Raw genomic sequence first — 18,364 nt, forward strand, 5'->3', positions numbered from 1 at the left:
TTACAAGGTTTCAGATAAGATGATGGTCACTGATGATCCCGAGTCAACTTCCATCTCGCATGGTACGCCATTCAGCAAGACGGTGACGTGTATCTTCTTCTTTGCTCACGATCTGGTCCTCAGGATGGTCGAAGGGCAGGAACAGCCGTTGGTCAGATGGCAATCTATAGACCTCGCGTTGTCCTTGCCTCAAACCCAGGGCCTTTCACGAGGAGACGATGGTGGTGTCTTCTTCCTTTTGGCCCTGCAGACTCTGGCCAAATGGCCTGCTTGTCACAGGACTGGCAAACGATGTCCTTTGCCCAGCATCAATCCTGCTCGTAATCACCGCTGCAACCGGCACAGGTTTGCCACAGTGCAGTTTTCACTTGGGTCCACTTGGGCCTCAGAGTACGAGACTGGTTGACATCATCATGCTCACCATTGGTCTCGCTCGTTGATTCGTGGTGTACAGCTTTGTTGGGCCCCTGTTGGATTGGGACCAGGTTTTGACGCACTTCTTGGGTTGCTTTCTCAGCGGCCTCAGCGGCAACAGCCTCGGAGTAGGTCACAGCATAGATGAGAGCCATTAGTGCGAACAATCGTTGCTGTAGCATCTCATCTCTCATGCCACGGACGAGTCGGTTGAGGAGTGCTTCCTCGAGGTTGGTGAAGTTGCACGGGCATGCAGCCTTCCGCAAGGCCGAAACGTACTCGGCAACCGTCTCATTCATGGCCTGGGATCGCTTGTAGAATGCGTGTCGGCTAGCGATCTGCAAGGATTGTGGTGCGAAATGCCCTTGTAATTTCAGTTTGAGTTCAGCCAGGGACACAGTTTTGATTTCAGCCGGGGCGACGAGGGACCGGGCGACGTCGAAGACAGCCCTTCCACAGGAGCTGAGGAGCATCGCCTTCTGCTGGTCCTCACCCTCGATCTGGTTAGCCTGGAGGTGGAACTCGAACTTGGTCAGGTAGGAATCCCAGTCCTTGAGGTCGGGTTCGAATGCCTCGAACCGTGGGTTGACGGCCATCACTGCTCTTTGTGCCGGCACTGGCACAAGTGCTGCAGCTGCTTGATAAGCCGGGTCTCGTTCTTCCGCCCTGGGTCCCTCAGGGGCTTCTAGGTCGTCCGCCGTCATGGCGTCAGTTCAGCGGGGCTGCCTACCTGCTCTATAATCTCATCCTCATCGCCAATTGTTAGATACGAGACTCGAGGCAGCAGGTGAACAGTGATAACAGCTTTATTTGCCTAAGTATTTATATGTACTGCATTGCTCGATTGGTGTACCAAGGATACTCCATCTGGATTTCTTAGGTCTTTTCCTGAATACCAGAACTTTGGATTTGGCGTAGTTTAATTGCAAGGCTTCTGCCTTGCAATACTCGCCTAGTTTGTTCAATAATCTCCTCAGGCCAATCTTGGTAATAGATAAAAGGACCATATCGTCCACATATAAAAGAATTGGAACTTTAAGTTGCATTGGACACTTATTATATTTCCATAGGTGTGTTTTAACCTGCTCTTAAATTGTACAATCTAGAGATATAGTATTTTTAATAGGTGTGTTTTCAATCTGCTCTTAAATCGTATAATCTGTATTGACAATTTATGCCAATAAAGGCTAACTTGAACATTGGACACTTACCGTGAGGGGTCCTTCTCCTCTGAGGAAATGAGGACATCTTGCTGGGTGATTTCCACCATCCAATCAGGGAGGCAGGACCATTTTTTTTCAACTTCCTGTCTCTTGCCTGTGGGAGTTACCCTATTCAGTTTTGGTAACTCAGAAAGCAGTAAGACTGTAAAGTCAATTCAAGGAAAGTGAACAGACAGACAAGAACAGAGCGACAACCTAGATAAGGAAAAAACAGGCAAACAGTACTCATGAGACCATAAGTGTACCTGCTGAATAACTAGTTTGACAGTGACTTTGGGAGGGACAAGGTGTCCTCCTTTCCTCAGAGGAGAACGACCCTTCACGGTAAGTGTCCAATGGTCATTCTCCCTCTGAGGCAGAGGACATCTTGCTGGGACTTCCCAGAGCAGTGTCCTCAGTTACTGGGTGGGTCATCGTCCTCCAAATCTAGAATATGTTCTGGGACCTGTGGAAGGCTGAATTTGTCTTCGGTGTAAAGACAGTATCGGTCTTCATGACCCTTTTCTCTCTATGGAAAACTCATAGTTCAGGCTTGACTGAAGAAGTGCCTAGAACAGAAACCCTCCTATCTTATGCACCTGCTATAAGAAAAAAAATAAGATTTTCATCCTCAGCCATTTAAGTGGAATTTCTTTAATAGGATCAAATAGCGCCTGGTGAAACTGACAGTATGGTACACAATTTCTTCATGAGAAACCTGCATCTTTGTGGTGACTCATTTAGAGCAGCACCCCTGGAAGATGGCATGCTTGAAGGTGTCTAGATAGGCTCAGACCTTGGAACAGAGGTAACACTGTTGTTAGAGTTGTTACTTGACATTGTCAAGGAAGAATCCTTGAACCCATCATGTCCCTCTTATAGAAAGGATAGAACCTATTTAGTCTTAAGTCTTCAGGAGGTTGATACCTTTTCTACTACTCTGCTTGATGGGAGTCCTTCACAAAATATTGTAAATTCATCTAGCAAGATTATCCATTGCATTTTGTCGAAAAGGCTAGACATAAAGTTTGCCCCACTCCAAGGAGCTAAACACAGCCATCCTGAATGTGGAAGCCATACAGGACCTTGTTGAAGCATGTTCGGTGATACTGGGAGCGTTAGCAGTGGTTGGTTTGCCCTATCCTGAGGGTCAGAGAATCATGGTCACTGAGGACAATATGGTTCTAGTACTGTCATTGCTGCCTTCTGGTCCTTGATCTTCCTGACCAATTTTGAAGAAGCTGGGATGGGGGAGGAATAGGCAAACATAAGGTCAATTGGCCACTGGGATGTTAAACCTCAATCGTTTTGGCCAGTGGAAGAAGAAGAAACATAGTGGAGCCACCAATTCACTTGAAGGTTGTTTGGCGATGTCAGGTTTTTCTCCGCCCACATTATGGTCCTGATGGCTTCCTTGTGGTAGATGAAGATCTAGACCCTCATTGTATCTTGTTGGTCAGATTAGTACATGTTGACCAAGTATCTGTAGGCTGATAGTAAAGAAACGTCAGACAAATCATCCGAATCTCCATGGGGACTGCCTCACTCCCAGACCACCAACCATGTACCGGTCAGCCTTCTAGCACTATCCCCAACCAGGCAGACTGGAGACTGAGAAAGATCTACTTCACCTCCAGGATGCAGTGTTTCCTTACCTGAAGGGGACTGAGCATTTTTGTCCTCCCAGTGAGACTGGTCTTTACTGTGAGGGAGCCCTGATGGAAAGGGTCCCCTAAGTCATAACTTGTAGTTGGAAATGTCTTGGAAGCTGCTGTAGTGGTCTACTGTATAAGCAAGTTGTGACCATCCTGACACCTAGGTGTTGTACGTTCTTAGTAGGTGCTAGAGAACTTAACTGAAGATTGACCAGGAATCTGTAGTTCTGTAGATAGTATATAGTTGTTTCTGTGTCTTGGTGTGCCTTGACCACAGGGTTTGATCTGATCAATAAGATCTATTGAAGTGAGGTACTCCTCAGGCTGAAAGGGCTCAGTGATGGATCTAGAGACTCCATTCTTAAATATCTAAAGACTCCATTCTGAAATATCTTAACATGATGAAATTCTGAAATATCTTAATGTATTCTTGTTGAGGTATTTTAAGACTAAAACTGCCCTTCAATTTCCGTTCCTTCTTGTCGCCATGAAGGGGGAAATCTCCTTGTACCCCTATTAAGGGAGGGACAGGTTCTATGGCCTGAATGTTAAGAAATGGTATATAGTAACAATGGACAGGTTCTATGGCCTGAATGTTAAGAAATGGTGTATAGTAACAAGAATTCTACAAGCTTTTTCTGACCCTTGTGTGTGTGTGGGGGGGAATGTGGTGTTCCAGTGGAGTTTGAAGAATTCCATGGAGTATCCTCTGGTAACTATTTACTGTGTACCTGAGAGTCAGACTACGTGTCCCGGAGTATAGAAAACATGTCCCCCCCACCAGAAGGTTTGAAGTTATGCTTTGAATGGCTTATGGCCACAGGTTGGTTTATTGTTTCCACTAATAATTATTTGTTGAATGAGCCTTTTCTGAAGGGTTGTCTGGAAGAACCCCAGTTCATCTTTCTGCTATCCTTGTGAAATCTCAGAAGGACACAGTGGAAACGAAAGAAGTAACTCCCCAAACTTGTCTTGTCAGAGTGGTCTAGTGTGTCAGGTTTCAATATAAGTCTTGTCGAGAGCATCTGATGTTTTAACAAGTATACGTCATACCTATGGACTTAGTATGTAGTGAGATGAGCAAGGTGGTTTGCTATTGCCTGCCTTTGCATAGCAACCCTGGGCTTCCTTAATGGTCTCCCATTCAAAAAACAACCAGTCCTGACCCTGCTCAGCTTCTGAGACACAACAGATTGAGCTAGCTTGGACCATTCAGGGTAGGCATCAGTTGCCAAGCTCTGAGCCATAATCTTCTTCTAGAAGAATACACCATCAAAGATTGCCTAAAATAATATATTAAACAATTATAAGGTTGGTGGTGTCACAACAACAACATTAATGCATACTGTAGCTATAATAAGGCATAAGATGCAATATTTCCTCCTTTGAAGATAAGCCATAAAGTCCATGTAGTCAGTGTAACTTGATAGGAGTCCACATAGTCAGCCTTTGAAAAGACGCCCATTCTAGATACTTGGAAGATGCGTTTCCTTTGACTTCTTCAGTTTGCCAGCTGTGTAAGTGGAACCCGATTTCAGCAATTTCAACAGACCACAAGGTTCATAGTGTAAGAAACGACCTTGTGGTCTGTTGAAATTGCTGAAATCAGTTCCTTAGTTGGCTCTCATTAGAAGCTATGTTGCTTACATGGCTTATGGAGTGGGGGGGGGGCACTCAGCAGCCTCCTGGACTCTAAAGAGAGAAGGAAATCAGGAGGTAAGGAGAACAGTCCAGGGATGCATACTGTTATGTATTTGCTTATGTGTTATGCTATGTAACCTACACCAGAGCTTCAGGCACAAGTTCCATTGACTCTCAGGTATTCTAAATCATGCAGTCAGATTGGTCGCTGTTGCATAACAGACCAATCCGGAAAGACTCTGAACTTCGGCGGGAACGAATCCCATTGGTTCTAAGCTCTCAATTGTAATTGGTCATTACTGTGCTAGGGGGTGTGGTTTTCCCTGGTTCAAAATGTATAAAGTTGCATTGTTCTTGAGTGTTGTTGCTGTGTTGCTGTGTTCTGAGCAGAATAAAGAAATAACTGTTTTCGAAACGCTGCCTCAATCTCAATATATAACACATACACTACTGGAACGTTGAAAATCTGGCATGTTGTCTGGGTCCCATAGAGATTCCTTTCTCTATTAGCCAATTGTTGCTAGTTTTCAAGGCCTGCAGATGGATCTCCCTGCAGCCTTGCAGACTGATTGCCCTGGTCTCCAGCAGCCAATTGTAAAAAGTGTCCTTTGTGGCATGCTTGTTGTCGTGCTCAGATTAAGGCAATCACGTTGGGGTAGCCTAGGCAAGCCTGCTATAGGTCATGCTGCTCCTCTTGTGCCCAGTCCGGCACCAGCAGTAAGGAGGGTGTTCAGCTCCTCAGCAGAAGAAAGCCCTCGCTGTCTCCTAAAATGGCCACCGCCGTTGAAGACAGCCTCTATCCATAACATTGTTGTTCTTCTCCAAAAAGTGTTAGAACATAGGGCAGAACAGTGAAAAAGAATTATAGGAGTATAGAAGTAGTTACGATAGAAGATATATGAGGTTGAATAAGGAAGGAGAACAGAGAAAAGCAGAGATGAGAAATACAAGTATAACTGCTATATTTAGAGAGACATTGCAAGTGGGGCTTACCAGCTACATATACTCATTATTTGAATGTTTGTGGTCTGTCTTTTCCTCTATAGTTTAGAGCTGGTCTAAGAACACTGCCCACTAGAGGAGGTGAATTCCTCAGAGGCTAAGTGAGGGGTTGCTTGGCAACATCAATGATAGAGCAGCATGAGCATTACAGACCAATGATCTCTGATGTGTGAAGTGTTTACTCAGCAGGGAGTGTAGAATTTGGGTGAAAGAAGGCATTCCAGAGAAGGAAAAGCTTGTGAAAAGGAGTCAGTAGTGGCAGAGGAAAATCTCTTGTTTGACATGGGCCTCAGGGTCAAACTGTACATTACAGCATCCACGGGCCCAACCCATGACCACAGCTGCCATTTTAGAGTTGTACTTGAACCACTAAAGATGCTCTGGAGTGCGATGGGAGCAGAAGCTCTCCTCCCTTCCCGTGTCTTTTCAAGTGCTGAAACAGCCACACACTTGGATAGGTGTGGGGAGAGGAACAAGTGCACCTAGACCCACTGTGCCGCGGGCCCAATCAGGACTGTGCCCTTGTGGCACTAGTTTGGCTTTCAGATTCACTATGTTCATGGTACTTTGGCTTTCAAATTTGCCATTTTCATGGGACTTCAGTTTTCAGATTTGCCATGTTCATGGGACTTCAGCTGTGAAGAACAAACCCACCCTGACTTTGGGACTATTCAGTCTATTTTACTATTTCTATTTTGTTGTTTCCAGTTCTCTTCCAGTGGTTTAAAGGTAAAGGTAAAGGTTTCCCTTGCTCGAAAGCTAGTCAAATGTGACTCTAGGGGACAGTCCTCATCTCCATTTCCAAGCCAAAGAGCCAGCGCTGTCCAAAGATGTTTCCGTGGTCATGTGGCCGGCATGACTAAACGCCGAGGTGCATGGAAAGCTCCAAGCACCATGGGGAAATTTCAGGAAGCCATGGTAATCTGGCACTCAATGACTTAGTTTTGTCAAGACTGGCATAACTCTGTAGTTATGAAAACAGGCTCCAGGGTTAACTTCCTGAACTCGGTTCAAAACTTAAAAACACAACTCACCAAATGGGAATCACTTCAACTGTCCCTATCTGACAGAGTTCACCTGATAAAAAGTTTTGCCATACCGAAGCTCCTATTTCTTTTCCGAGCTTTACCGATCCACATTGCGATAAGAGATTTAAAAGACTGGCAAAATACAATAACACGTTTCCTTTGGAGCGGGAAGAAATCGAGGATCAACCAAAATATACTGCATAGACCCACCGACCTGGGTGGGCTAGACTTTCCACATATCTATTCTTATTATCAAGCAGCGGTACTGTCTCAGATAACTCAGATATTAAGCAAAGATTATTCAACGCATTGGATGGCGATTGAACAGGTTTATACTAGACCTCCAGGAAATATTTTGGATACCCCCAATGCAGAGGCCCAAATCTATAAGAGATAACGTATTTCTCTCTGCAGCCACAAAAGTTTGGGATCAAAGGAAGAAACTGCTTCCCATGGACATTTTGCAGATAGCGACATACACCTATCAAAAATGGTTCCCTTTAGGCAAAGTTCTGAACACATTTGATACGTGGTCAAACACAGGTCTGGGTTGGTTATACAACCTCATGCATAAGGCAAAATTCAAGAGAAAATCTTTTTCGACCGAAAGATAGGCCAAACAATACCATGGCATCAATACCTACAGCTTAAAAACCTGACAGAAAGACTGGCATCAGCAGGTATTTTCCAAAGAGAACTAAGAGAGATGGAAAAAATCATAATAAATTATCCCCACTCACTTAAAGGCACCCTCTCGAAAATCTATAAAGTAATTCTGAGAGACGACTGCACTAATAATAGATTAAAACACTAATGCAGATGGGAGGAGGAGTTGAACACAAACCTGCAAGATTCACAATGGAACATCATTTGGACCTCACCAGCCAACTGTTCCTCAACATACAATATCCGTCTACAATTTTTTAAGCTGGTGCCAAGATGGTACTCCACTTCAACTTCACAAAATAAATCCTTCTAACCGACCGCTCTGCTGGAAAAAGTGTGGCCAAATAGGTCTGTATATGCACTGCTGGTGGAACTGCCCAGAAAGTTTTCAATTCTGGGACAAAGTGATAACTCAAATCAACCTGATTATGAATCAACCAATCTCTTGTACACTGGAAGTGGCGTTACTTAATCTGTGGGATGATACAATAACAGGCGTCACCAAAGAACTATCAGCAATACTACTGGCCACGGCTAGACTAAGGATAGCGGCGGCTTTGAAATCGTCCTCATCACCCACAATAACAGCATGGCATGAAAAGATATGGGACCATTTCATAATGGCCAAAATAACAGATTCTATTCTTAGAGCACATAACCCTTCTACACCAATCTACTCTAAATTTGTACGGGTATGGACACTGGTACTAGAGTACATGACACTGCAGGATCTGCTACCACGTAATCAAACATATCATAGATGGTTACACCTCTAAGGCCCAATAAGCACAAAACACTGAAATGGTTAGAGAAACAACCACTAAATGTGCCAAATACCTTACAAGATACTATGTAATGTATGTAACAACCTAATAAAGTTTATCATTAAAAAAGTGTCATACAGTGTCTATCACCTCTTCATGAAATCAAAGCAACATTGGTCAAATAATCCATTCTGTTACAAGTGCTACCACAGAATCTACATGTTCAGACTGGAAGTTGGCAGCTTTGTTAGAGCAAACATTCTCTGCATAGTTGGTGAATGGCTTCTCTACCTAGCAGAAAGTCCTATATTCAAAGATGACTCCATAAATACTAATGTTTTAAAAGGTCTTTTGGCAAACATTTCAGATGTTAGCTGAACAATCTCATCCTTCAGCAGGTGGATTGTATAGTCTTTAATAAATCATCAGCTTACAAATACCTCTGTTGCCTGGATAGATCGCTATTTCCAGGCACTGAAATCTGTTTGTATGAGATAAACCCATCTATAGCAGTTTCCTATCAAATTTATTATCAGGAAAGCAAGAATAACAGCCTAAGTTTTTTTCACAAACAGCAGAGGGAAACATGTATTAACAAAGGCAATTTGCTACACACAAGAACACATGGATGTTTCCATCAAAACTCTATCATTAAAAAGATTTTAAGATAGTGGTCAGCACAGGGCTTGAGGTGAAAGGCTGTTAGAATTTATCACTCAGTACATTTTAGACGTGTTAGGAAGACAGCAATATCATAAGCTTTACACTTTCCAGGGGTCAGATTGTATAACAAATGCAGTCACTGTTGCTGCTAGCTAACCCCTAGGAACTCAACCTTCTCAGTTATTTCTGGTCAATTAGGGTTACCAGCTCTGGATTCTTGGAGATTTGCGAGGTGGTGAAGCCTGTTACGGGCAGGGTTAGGGGAAGAGGGACTTCAGCTGGCTATAATGCCATAGAGCCCACCCTTCAAAGCAGCCATTTTCTCCAGAGGAACTTATCTCTGTCATCTGGTGACCAGTTGTGATTACGGGAGATCTTCAGGGCCCACCTGGAGGTTGACAAACTAATGATCAACCCACAGTATGGTGAAGCAGTCACCTACTGGCTGTTCCCTGCTTAAGGTAGCCCACCTGGGATAGACCTCAGACCGGCTTTTTCTATTGTGGAACTAGCCTGATACCCGGGGTTTGCTACAGTATTTAAGTTCCGTAAATCCAATTATAATACTGATCATGTGAAATTTGAAATGCGACATTTGTTGTAGGAATTCTAATGGAGAAGATTGTAGTGCAAGAAATTAAGTGAGACATACTTAATTGAAGGACCTCTGTGTAGACCACATTGGTGGTTCTGCCCTCAGGTGCTAGGGTCACCAGGCTGCTTGATGAGCTCACTCTGGAGCAGGCCACATAGAACTGTCCATTTAAGAACCAGTCGTCTGTTAAGTCAACTCCTGCTACCTTCCAGGAAAGTGATGGCCTCTCTACTTGTGTTCCTGGATTGTTTTGCTTATATGGAGACTGTGTTATTTTGAGCACCTCAGGGTGATCTTGTTGGTACTTAGTCTGCGCAGCTCAGTGCACTGCAGGAGTACTATGTGCAAATGTCTTTGCCGCATTCCTAAGTTGCCTCCTCCTTGTAGTGTTGGTGTATCTGGCTTGACGTTTGCCAGGAGTTTTCTTGGGGGCAGTAAGAGGTGAGAGGTGTGAGGAGGTGGTGATGTGGTGGACATTTCTTCAGGGTAATGAGAGAGGCACACATCGAAATGGCTCCTAGAAAAGTTCTTTACTATCTCCCCATAAACATTCATACCCTGGCCCTTCTCCTACACCTGACAGACACAGGCCTGTCTTGTGTTGGGAGGGATTGTATTTAAAGGCATTGGGGAGGCTGGGCCAGCAGCAGTGCTAAGGCAATCCTGCTGAGCAAACCTCCCCGACAGCTGTAAGCATCCCATCTCCTCTCCTACACCTGACAGGCAGCTGCCTGTCCAGTGTAGGAGGGGGAGGAGGAAGGCGTATTAGAAGCCACTGTGGAGGTCGGACTGGCAGGATCACTAAGGCATTACTGCTGGCGCGGGCTCTCTCGTGGCTTTAAGCACCCTGAAACTGCTGCTGCAGCTGACAGACAACCGCCTGTTAGGTGTAGGAAGTGGGGGGGAGTGTGTTGGAAGCCATCAGAGAGGCTGGGCCAGCAGCTTCGCTTCACCTCACAGGTGATTCTTGGCCACTCCTGATTTCCTCAACTGTCTTTAGCTCTCTGCAGTCACCTGTAACTTTTTTTTTACCTTAGAACACTGAGCTCTGCAGCTAACCAATCAGAGAGTGGGGGGTGCAGGGAGGCAGGTGCCTGGCAGCCACATAGGCATCAATGGGGGCAACACATTTTACCCCTTTTGACCCACTTAGGGGGTCGAATTTCTAAAAATCTCTTCTTAGTGAGCACCTACGCAACGGTAGGATCACTCTCCCCGAATTTGGTGTCTCTAGGTCCAGTGGTTTGGCCTGGGCATTGATTTTATGGTGAGGGGACTTTCTTTTATATATATAGATGGGCCCTCTGAGAAAGTGAGAAGGCATTATCTTTAGAAGTGATTAGGCACTGCAAGGCAGTTTTATTGCTGGGGCTTTTAATGGATGTGTTATTTGGGTTTTTATTGTGTTTTGTTTTAAATTTTAAACATTGATGTGTAAAGTGCCTTAAGCTATAGGAAAAAGCAGGATATAAATATTTAATTAATAAATATTTAAGCTACATCAAGATGTATACATTTTGTGCAATCTCAGTGACAATCCTCTGCAGCATCCTTTATAAACTCTACCTCACTCCAATATTTACTGTTCTATGACTTTTTCTACCTTAACCTTCTTTCAGCCTTCAAAATAAATCAGCAGTCACTAACATTTGATACACTAATTACATTACATCAAGAACTCCTAATCTACATTCAGCTGCAAGTCTGTGAGATGCCCACTCACGTCTGCATTATGTCACTCAGTCATCTAACTCTATTTCAGTGAACAGGTTTGTCATGATCTGGGCTGTGCCACCAGAGGCCTACTAGGCCCAGGGAGCTTGGCTAGCAGTGGGAGGAGGCTGGGCCTACAAATCCCAGAAGGCCTTGGGAAGTTTTGGCGCCAATTTTGACCAACAGGGAAGAAGAGGGCTGGGGAATAAGAGAACTGGTACAACAGGGAAAGCTGTTCTTTCTTCCAAGAGGGCAGAGCCAAGGGGAAGACTGCTGCAGGGAAGAGACCCTCATCCTGAGAGGAAGGGTGAGCATACTGAGGTCCACTTGAGACAGTGAGCTAGAGTCAGTAAGTTTAGACGTGTTAGGGCATTTGATTTCTTTCTTTTTCACCCACTTACTGTTATTATTCCTGCACCTTGTTTGTTTGACCTCCTATAAAATAAACTGTTTCCTTGTTGTACTCTGCCTGGTCCTCACACCTATTATTCGGCCAAAAGGGAGGTCTGAAGGTCTTGGGAGGGTGCTCTGGGTCTTCTCAAGAGATTCTAAATCTAGAGTGGTGGCAGCGTCAGGTGACACCCCACCTGAGCTGTGACAAGGTTCATTAACATTATTTCTTGATTGACCAGAAATATGTACACAGTGTTTTAAGCACCAGTCCTACAGTAAGCTCTGCACTGAACTTTGCTTCTATCTAATGTGCTGTTTTGCATTGCATAGGTATTTAGATATCCACTCCTTTCAGGAGCTCCACATTAGAAATACATCTGGCATTTATTTATATTAAATAAACTAGGCAACAGGCTAAATTCACCAGTATGGGCAGGTAGTTTGCTTCTGCCTATTGATCTAATCTTCATTTTAAAAAAAATTGAATTGTTAAGACATTCGAATGACAGCTAGAGATGTGAAGGCCCATGGGAAAACAAAAAAATTGAAACTTCTTTTTGGGAAAAAGCAGTATTTTCCATTCCCCTGCCCCAGGACTTCTTACATGCTAATTTATAAATGGTGCGTTTTATGTTGTTAAAACAGTAAAAGTAGTTTGGCTTTGATAGGAAATTAAGTATTGAACAGACATCAATTTTCCCCCAAATTTCTATTTTTTTTCTATGGCTACAAAATTTCCAGAAATTTTGCATCTCTAATGAGATCCAAATTCATTGCCAGCATTTCCCCCAGACTTATCCAATACAATTATTATTTCTGCAAGCTAAAGTATGAGAGTGCTGTGCCCAAGCTTCCACTTGTCTTATGGCTATGTGATTAGGTCAGTACAGGGCTGGCTTGACATACTCATCATGTACGGCCTTCATCAATGAAAGAGCTGCATTTCTTTCTATAAGAGAGATGTATTTCTTTCTACAAGACACTTTCTAAACTTCTAATTGCATGCCACAACACTGGACTAGGAGATCTGTAATACTCAGGGGTCATTTAATAGAAAAAGAGGTGCAGGAGCTCATTAGCATAACTTATTTGCATATGCCACACCCCCTGACATCACCGGAAGTGTGTCAGAAGGCAACACCCACCACTCAGGCTCCACTGGGCTGTTTTGGATTGCTAGCGATTGGGGGGGGGATGTGCAGATCTGTCCTTGCAGAGGAGGGAGAGCTTGTATCTGAATAAAACTTGGTCTTAAAGGTGCCACTGGACTGTTTTAGATAGGGGAGCTGGGGGGAGCTCTGCAACTTACCTGGCTGCTTCTTGCTCTGACTGAGGGCTGCTGGGAGCAGGGGGTGGGGCTTGTTGCATGTGCCCACACCCTGGGCTCTTTACTGCTGGAGCTCCGCTCCTGTGCGCTCCTGCAGGAAATGTCCCCTGGTAATACTTAATTTTGATACATCCTACCTTAATCCCACTACAGGTAATGTGACAGTACATCTATCCTGCACCTCACTTCCTGTACTAAGAGTTACAGTCAATGGAATAAACTGAAGAACTCGACACAATACGCTCCACACAATATAAGTTTCGCTTATTCTAAAGCAGGGGTGGCCAAACTGCAGTCTAATTTAATGTTAATAAAAAGCAAATTTGCATGTTTTTCAATAAAAATGTGTAATATTTGTTCATGTCTTGCAGCTCTCAAACATCTGACGTTTATTCTGTGTGGCTGTTACATTAAGCAAGTTTGGCTAACACTGTTCTAAAGTCTAGAAAGTAATAGTCATTTTGGCAATTCCAATAATATTTGCATCCATAAGCTCAGCTGTATTTCAGGAGGGCTGCCTGAGATGCTTTAAAAGATCTGTTTTTATTATGTGTTGTAAGATGTTTTTCTTGGATGTTAATTTATACATTTAGAAATTCTCTCTACATTGAGAACTTATTTTAGTTTCAAAAGCATATTATAAACCCTTAAGTAAATAAAAGAGATAGAAAAATATAATCTTAAAATGGCTCCAGAGCAGACCTTATAATGCAGAACTGTGCTTATTACTTTCCAGAGGCAGAGTAAGCACAATTTAAGTCTGCCACATTTTAACTAACTTTCCTTGCCAGCACTTCTGGTAAGAGAGGTGCTATCACACTTGGATATTTCTTCAATAAGTGCAGAACACCTGAATAAGGAAGAGCTGATTTGGAAGGGGGGGGGGGCTAGCATCATAACATGTTTATCTGAACAAAAATGACCTGTACATTCCATGTGCTAATACTTCAGAGGAGATCTCAGGACTGTAAAAAAGCTAGGCCTGAACATTATGAAATCCCTTTAAAATTATAGCTTCCCACACTCAGAGGAGTCATACCACCAATTCAGAGTACAATCAGGCTACAGATGCAGGAAAAACACACAATCAATACGAAACAGATTTTGTTCTGAATACTGGTAAAGTCCCCCCCACCCCCAAGCCAGTTTTGTCAAGTGTCTGAGGCCTTGCTTCTGTAAAGTATCTGAAACAATGTTCACAAAAAGAGCATGCAGAAAACTATTTGTTGACTAACCATTTTCTTACTGGTGCTCATTAAGCACAAGCTCTCTTCTCAAGCAGAAAATGAGGTACCTCGTTTTGGAAAATTAGTTGTTTAAAAAATAACATTAGCCTAGTCCATAACCATGATACTGAAATACTAAGCTATCCAAGTGCAACTAATCAGAGAAACAATTTATTAGCTTAATTTTCCTGAAAGAACTTTCAACTGCAGATATGTACAAATGTAGTCTGTATTTTATAAACACCCTAACCTGAATACCCCAGGCTAACCCAATGTCATCAGACCTTGGAAGCTAAGTAGGAGCAGCCCTGGTCAGTATTTGGATGGGAAACCTCCAAGGAATACCAGGGCTGTGATATGGACAAGGCAATGGCAAACCACCTCTGAACTTCTCTTACTGGGAGCCAGTTTGGTGTAGTGGTTAAGTGTGCAGACTCTAATCTGGGAGAACTGGGTTTGATTCCCCACTCCTCCCCTTGCAGCTGCTGGACGCCCTTGGGCAAGCCATAGTTCTGGCACAGCTGTTCTTGAAAAAGAGCAGTTTCTGTAAGAGCGCTCTCAGCCCCACCTAGCTCACAGGGTGTCTGTTGTGGGGAGGGGAAAGGAAAGGAGTTTGTAAGCCACTCTGAGACTCCTTTGGGTAGCGAAAGGTGGGGTATAAATCCAATCTCTTCTTTTTCTTCTTCTACTGGTCAGTTGTTGCAAACAGATGTTTATTTTGAAACACCATAGCCTGTTGAAACAGAACAGGAGTCCAAGCTATACAAGAAGCCAGAGCAGACACTCATCACCTGAACATTTATACTGAGAAGTAGTAATTCTTGTTAATATTGTTGGAGTCACTGACATACAATTAGAAATATTCCAGTCTGTATAGTAAAAATAAATAACACATACTGGTAATTATATGGGGGGGGGGAGGACATAACATGCTCTCTGCACAAATTATCTGCATTCAAAAGACTGTGCATAAAGTAATAAATGCTTTGAATGCCATGAAACTAGCATATTTTCCCAAATATAAAATCTGCATGAAATTCAAATGAATTACAGGCAACGTTATTTGTTTAATAATGCTATTCAAGTCTCCCAAGTTAATTTGAAATGTCAGTCTTTACAGTGTTATCCATAAATGATCCAAACATCTCAGTTCGCCCATTTGTACTAGACGCTTCGTATCAACTAAGAAAATAAGGGAGGGGCAGGCTGAAGCAATTGTTCAATGAAGTAAATATGTAAATCAATTTCCATTGTTATATTCTTTTAACAATTACACAATCTATTTCTAACTTCCCTCACCCAAATCATCCAAGGATCCAAACTATAACCATTCAACATTTGAACTTAGATAATTTACATAAGAGTCCGCAAGGTTTAGAGGTCAGAGTGTTAGACTAGAGACCCGGTTTGAATCCCTACTATGCTATGGGAACTTGCTGGGTAATGCTGGGCCAGTCACACACACCTAACCTACCTCACAGGATTGCTGTTGTAAGGATAAATGGAGAAAAGGAGAATGTAGTAAGCCACTTTGGATTCCCATTGGAGAGAAAAGTGGGGTATCAATGAAGTAAATAAACAAACAAACAATGATGTCTCAGGTTCTACAATGCCAAGACCACGGTCACACAACCCGGAAAATCTACAGCAACTAATGATGTCTCTATCAAGGCAAGTTCTATTAAAACATTAACAGTGTGTTTGTGTTTCCTTTCCACTCTCTCAAGACTCAGTTCAAACTCATGCACACATTTTGTGGCACCCCTGGAAGTCAGAATGATGATCTGTCATTTTAAATATCACGCCAAAGCATCACAGTTTATAAAGCTCCTTCAAACTATGGTTTTCTATTCTGGTCTTCTGCTCATTCACAAGTTAATGGTTTGTCAATTCAGATACCACACCCAACTCTAGTTAAACTCTGGTAACTACAGTTTAGCATAATGTGTGAACTAAGCTCCAGTCTTCTATAATTACACCACAATAGTTTCAACAGAGCTGTATGAAAGCTAGTATAACCTACAAATTTACTTTCCAAGCCCTTGACCACATTAGGGTACCCAAATCAGCATGCATCATAAATGCAACTGGTCTTTTAGGCTAATTGACGTTGTTGCTTATACTGCTGCAAGCTTCAAACTGGTGTAAATGACCAATTTAAACTATGAATGTTAATACTGGATTTGTATTAGATGTTCCTACTACATCAGTGGGCAGTCACATAAACAAAGAGGCTTGCAGACCAGACATTCTGTCTTCTTCCACAAAAGCAATAAAAGAAATTCTATACAATAGAAGCTAGAATTAGAAGCTAGTTTTTCATCTGTTTAAAACAGCTACAAAATAGCACTACGAAGGTCAGTAGTTTCAGCAGTTCGAGACCCGGGTGCCGCATGATGGAGTGAGCTCCCGTCTCTAGTTCCAGCTCCTGCCAACCTAGCAGTTCGAAAGCAAGAAATTTCAAGTAGATAAATAGGTACCACTTCGGTGGGAAGGTAACAGCGTTCCGTGCGCCTTGGTGTTTAGATCATGCCGGCCACATGACCACGGAAACGTCTTCGGACAGCGCTGGCTCTTCGGCTTGGAAATGGAGATGAGCACCGCAACCCTAGAGTCGGATTCGACTGGCTTTCAAGCAAGGGAACCTTTACCTTTACGCATATACCATTGGCATGAGTCTGTATGGGTGCAACAGAATACAATCCCCCTAAAGACTTGTGCAATATTCCACACATCCATCATCCTCTCCCCTTTCTCTCTCTGAAGGATTTTGTACCTCCAGATTTGCATCATCAGTAAATCTGAATTTGGGATTAAAAGCAAAGACGACAGAAATTCATCCCCAGACAGAGATTATATAATAATCATAACCCTGTAATGGTTTTGTATGTCTATAAGCCACATGCTGCCTCCAGTTATTCTGCAAACAAACGGGTTGCTGTCTTTGGATCTTGTTTTATACACACAGGACAAACAGTTCATTGTTCTGCTCTAGAACAGTTTCAGAGAATTAAATATTTTATCCCTACTTGTCTCTTAAAGTACCACTATAAGTACTGAACTGTAAAGACACGATGGATAAGATTTAGAACAAGTGATAACTAATCATCTTGAGATTTAAGGAACCTTTCAAACGACCTGTTCCAGAAAAGCAATCAAAAGACAACAAAAATGCTGATACACATGGTTTATTTGTGGCCTATGTTTTTGCATTCTAACAGCTTATTTCATGAAGCATGCAGAGAAGGTAGTGTATATGTATACATTACAAACTCATGGGTAGACGGATACCAATCAAGTAGAACTTAGAACGAAAATGAAAACAGTAGTGTATGATATAACCTAACTGACAGAGCATTAACATAAACACAAAGGAAATACACCTATTAAGAGGGAAAATTAGCAAACCATCCATAAGAACATAAGAGAAGCCAATGGATACCAATCAAGTAGAACTTAGAACGAAAATGAAAACAGTAGTGTATGATATAACCTAACTGACAGAGCATTAACATAAACACAAAGGAAATACACCTATTAAGAGGGAAAATTAGCAAACCATCCATAAGAACATAAGAGAAGCCAATGTTGGATCAGGCCAATGGCCCATCTAGTCCAACACTCTGTAAGTGGGCCAGGTCACTAGAAGCCCTCCCACTGTTGCCCCCCCCAAGCACCAAGAATATCACTTGCCCCAGCCCGAGAGTTCCTATCTATACCTTGTGGCTAATAGCCACTGATTAACTTCTGCTCCATATGCTTATCTAATTCCTAAAAAACCACCCTGAACAACTTCATGTCATCTGCAAATTTAGCCACTTCACTGCTTACTCCCAACTCCAAATCATTAATAAACAAGTTAAAAAGCATCGGACCGAGTACTGATCCTTGTGGTACCCCACTGCGTACCACCCTCTACTGAGAAAATTTCCCATTTATACTCACTCTCTCTTTCCTATTAATTAGCCATCTTTTGATCCACAAGATCCTTTTATCCCGTGACTGTTGAGCTTACTTAGGAGCCTTTGATGAGGAACTTTATCAAAAGCTTTCTGGAAGTCAAGGTAAACAGCAT

At 42.8% G+C, this 18,364-nt stretch overlaps 1 protein-coding gene across 1 annotated transcript in view; it reads right to left on the reverse strand.

The window, feature by feature from the left end:
* CDC42SE2 (CDC42 small effector 2) overlaps window positions 1-18,364 on the reverse strand; it is a 121,435-nt gene that overhangs the window by 85,571 nt on the left and 17,500 nt on the right. The gene's annotated exons all lie outside the window — the stretch shown is intronic.

This window comes from Gekko japonicus, unplaced genomic scaffold (genome assembly GCF_001447785.1).
Source record: "Gekko japonicus isolate JY-2015 unplaced genomic scaffold, Gekko_japonicus_V1.1 scaffold1753, whole genome shotgun sequence".
NCBI classification, from domain to species: Eukaryota; Metazoa; Chordata; class Lepidosauria; order Squamata; family Gekkonidae; genus Gekko; species Gekko japonicus.